Below are 4,316 nucleotides of genomic sequence, written 5' to 3'. Positions count from 1 at the left end.
TTCTTCTTTTTCTTCTTCTTCTTCTTCCTTCTTCTTTCTTCTTTCTCCTCTTCTTCATCTTCCTCTTTCTTCTTCTTTTTAGATTTTATTTTATTTATTTGACAGAGAGAGAGAGAGATCACAAGTAGGCAGAGAGTCAGGCAGAGAGAGAAGGGGAAGCAGGCTCCCTCCCCGCTGAGCAGAAGGCCCAAGTGGTACTTGATCCCAGAACCCTGAGATCATGACCTGAGCCAGAGGCAGAGGCTTAACCCACTGAGCCACCCAGATGCCCCCCCCAAAAAACCCTCTTCTGTGAGTGACATGAGTCAGTATCAGCCAACAGTGTATTATAATTATTAGGTGTCACCTACAAAATGAAATGAAGATTATTCTCAGTTGTCAGATTATTTCACAATCTGCTACACATCTCATCTCTCTAACTGATAAGTATCGCTTCATGTTTCTGTACTTCTGTTTTATCTGTAAAATGGGGATGATGATAACAGTGCTTACCTCCTAGAGACATCATGAAGATTAATTTTGTTGTTGTTGTTGGCTCCATACCCAACGTGGGCTTGAACTCATGACCTTGAGATTAAGAGTCTCATGCTCCACCAACCGAGCCAACCAGGGACCCCAAAGCTGTCATGTGTGAAGTGCTCAGACCTCTGCTTGCTCTTCAGCATGGGGATTTTCATTTATCTTGTTCATTTACATATCTCCAGTGCTTAGAACTTTGCCAGCTCATAGCAGGCATTCAGTCAATATTTGTTGAATGAAGGTCTAAGATTTGGGAATAGATGTTCAAGGTAATATGTGGTTATTCTTGAGGTTTTTAAACCCCATGGGATTTATCTATTTTCATCTTTTAATTTTTCTTTAATTTTATACATTTTTAAAAAGATTCTATATATTTATTTAAGAGAGAGAGAGAGTGCACAAGCAGGGGGAGAGGGAGAAGCAAACACCCCACTGATCAGTGAGCCCGATGTGGAACTAGATTCCAGGACCTTGAGATCATGACCTGAGCTGAAGGCAGACACTTAACCCACTGAGCCACCCAGGCGCCACTTCACCTTTTAATTTTTACAAACGCATAATTGAGGTCCAGAAAGAATCTTTCCAATGTCACATGAACTTGACTGGCAATAAAATTAAATACCAAATCTTTGTCAGAAGAGAAAGGCACTAGATGGAACCTCTGTTTCCCCACTTTATGTTTCTTTTTTACCTGTCCAATATTTATAGGAACTTCTCACGTGGAAACTCAGTTTCCATCTGAATCGATGCCTTCATCTCTGATGGCACAATACCCATCGTAGCAGGCAGAGTCATGTTCTCCCACAGGAACAAAATGTCTTGTTCTGAAAGAAGATAGGATAACAGTGTTCATGCTGTGTCTTCGACTTCTGTGTTTCCATTCATTCTGAGGCCTGCTCCTCTTTCCTTCCTCAGAAAGCTTGGGACCCTGTGTACATAGCCCAAACTCTCACAGCCACTCCAGAAATGAACTCTGCACTGATTTTGCACTGAGGCAGACCTGGTTTCAAATCCCATTTCTACTACTTACTACCTGTGTGATTTCGGTGTACCAGTTTCTGTGCTTCTAAAGCTTGAGTTTGTGAGTTTATAAGATGGGCACGGTGCCTTCATATTCCCAGTAAAGGTAAACATTAGCTAATAATATGGGGCCAACTGATTGTCCAACATGATGAATGCAAAAAGACCCAAAACAAGGGAAGTTGTATTTTCAAGTTGGGTTGTCTGGGAAGCAAACTCTGAGATGGAGAGTAGCAGCAGTGTGTTTATGAGAGTGTGCTCTTGGGGTCGGCACTTGTGGAAGAAGGCTGGACAGAGGAGGAAGTGGGTTGTACTGTAAGCCCAGGGATGACCTCAGCTGGTCTTCCACAGGGAGCCCTAGAGTGGGATGAGCCTTCAGAGCGTTGCCAACTGAGGTGAGGGAGCTGGGCCTTTCATGCTCCCATGTTGTCACTTACCCAGTACAGGCTGTCCTGGAGGTTTTCTTCAGCCAAAGCATTCTCCAAAGAGGACTGGCAGCCGAGGGTCATGGCAGCATTCCCAGAAGCTGGGGAGATAAGTCCTGCATTCCTGAAGGGGGATCTGGGCTGTGTAGCACAGCATGGTTCCCCAACTCCAGATCCTACATAAAGATCCCAGAGGTGGGGGCGCCTGGCATCCCGACGTGTCAAGAGTTAGTTGAATATCACCATCATCAGCCTGACCCTGCCATCCTGTACATGCCCTTTCAGCTCTGGGCTTCTATAGAAGAAGGGTGTGGGATGTCTTCCAGACGAGTGTGCAAAAGCAGGAAAGGATTCATACTCAGCCAGGAAATAGTTTTATGTTTGCACAGACAAAAAATTGAGTCCAGATCCTCTTGTTCAGAAAATATATTACTGCTGAGAAAAAAGGAAGAGATTTTCTATTTTTCCCGTTTCTTCTATAGCTGTGACGTGGACAGTAGGACGGGAAGATATGCTATTTTATGGGCCCTTTCTTACCTGCAGCTGATTTTTATGAATGGTCAGTGGGAGCCTGGAGCCCAGGAAGATGTTTTCTGGGAGCTATTGTTCTCAAGAAAAACTTGTAACCCGAAAATTCCTTCGGAAATTTCAGATAGGCCTTTGCGTGACCTAACTTGTTTGCTGTTTGCTTGTTTTAGTGATTCTAAAACTGCAGTTACATTTTTTGCACAAATGTTTCCTTGTTGCAACAGAATTGCAAAGACCACCAATGAGAAGAAGAACCATCATTCTCCTAGGCATTTCAGAGTTCCTGCCTTGAACTGCTGGATGAAGGTCAGGAGAAGAGGGGACTCAGGAGGCAGGGCTTTCCCTGGGGGGTGAAAGATGGCTGAGAAGAGTAGTGAGAACAGTGGTTAGCTTGAGGGTTAGTTCCAAATGGAAGATACTAGAGGGAGGAAAGTAAAGTTACCATCTGTGTCCCAACAGCAGCCTCTGATCTTTGGAGGGCAGTTCTTCTTTGCCTCTGAGGACCACATGAGCCTCCATCTGGGTTCTTACAGGGCGGATTCTTCTTGAACTCACGATAAGGGGGAGGTAGGCTGTTGGAAGGGTGAGAGCTCTAGATTAGGAGCCTGGAAGCCTGGGCTCCGGCTCTGTGTTTAAGCAGTGTGCGCCTTGTTCAGATCATTTCACTTTTCGGGCATTAGTTTTCTGAGTATTGGGACTACATCATCCCTGACATCCCTGATCAATCACAGACCTGAGAGCCTGTGATTCTGATATCCTACAAAGCTGGTGAGAGGTAACACAGCTAACAGGAAGAGCATGTGGGTGCTGAGTCCTGCTGACTCGGTTTAGATCCCAGCACCACCACTTAGAAGTGATGTGAACTTTGTAAATTATTTAACTGTCCTCAGCCTCAGTTCCCAGATCTGTAAGTTTATAGTGGTACCTACATGGTAGATCTGTTTTGAAGTTGGAAGTGAAACAGTGCTGCTTGAACTGCATGTTGAGGCACTCTAAGGCTCTGCAGTGAAGTCATGAAGGAGCACCATGGAATTGTTCAAATTTCTGAGGGAAACACAAAGATGCAGAGGTAGTTCATAGTTGCAACATTGCAACTTGATGGCTTATGTTCTTGTATCGTCACGAAGCGGGACTTTCAGTGTGATAAAAGGCAAGCACCACATGAAAATCAATGTGGGGAGGAGTGCCTGGATGGCTCAGTCACTTTGGTGTCTGCCCTCAGCTCAGGTCATGATCCCGGGGTCCTGGGATTGAGCCCCACGTAGTTGGTGGGGGTGGTCCCTGCTCAGCGGGAAGCCTGCTTCTCCACCTGCCTCGACTTTCCCCTCTGCCTACTTGTACTCTCTATCTCTGTCAAATAAATAAATCTTTTTTAAAAAAAGAAAGAAAGTCAACGTGGAACACAAGAGGTGGGTGGTGGTCTCCAATCTGTTTAAGAAGTTGAAGTGTGCAATAGTGGTGGCACAAATCCCATTAGCAAGTACTTGTGGTTATTTAAGAATAGAATAAAAATATTTTCTTTGAATTTATATGCACCACTTTCCTCCCCACAAACAACTACTATGGTGTTAGTATATTAACACATCTTAATCTGTTTGGATCTAATTATTTAATAAATGGCCCAGGGGAATGGTGGCAAACTTAAGTTTTCCTGTGGGCCCTGTGAATAGAGAAAGTTTGGGAACTTCTGATAGATGGAAAGTACCTGGCACATGGTAGGTGTTCAAAGAATTGCTCAAAAAAATTTTTTTTTTAACAATTTTATTTATTTGAGAGAGAGAGCATGCTCACACAAGTGTGGGAGAGGGGCAGTGGGAGAGGAAG

At 44.3% G+C, this 4,316-nt stretch overlaps 1 long non-coding RNA gene across 1 annotated transcript; it reads right to left on the bottom strand.

Annotated features, from left to right (window-relative positions):
• Window positions 1-513: 513 nt before the first annotated feature.
• Window positions 514-2,462, bottom strand: LOC132027886 (uncharacterized). The gene is made up of 3 exons (XR_009407238.1): window positions 1,977-2,462; window positions 1,211-1,343; window positions 514-762 (listed from the first exon to the last, which is right to left on the bottom strand). It is a non-coding gene; the product is annotated as an uncharacterized LOC132027886 (long non-coding RNA).
• Window positions 2,463-4,316: the final 1,854 nt, after the last annotated feature.

Source organism: Mustela nigripes, chromosome 12 (assembly GCF_022355385.1).
Source record: "Mustela nigripes isolate SB6536 chromosome 12, MUSNIG.SB6536, whole genome shotgun sequence".
Classification (NCBI taxonomy): Eukaryota; Metazoa; Chordata; class Mammalia; order Carnivora; family Mustelidae; genus Mustela; species Mustela nigripes.
Note: the sequence above shows the minus strand (reverse complement) of the source record. Positions and strands in the feature narration are given on the sequence as shown.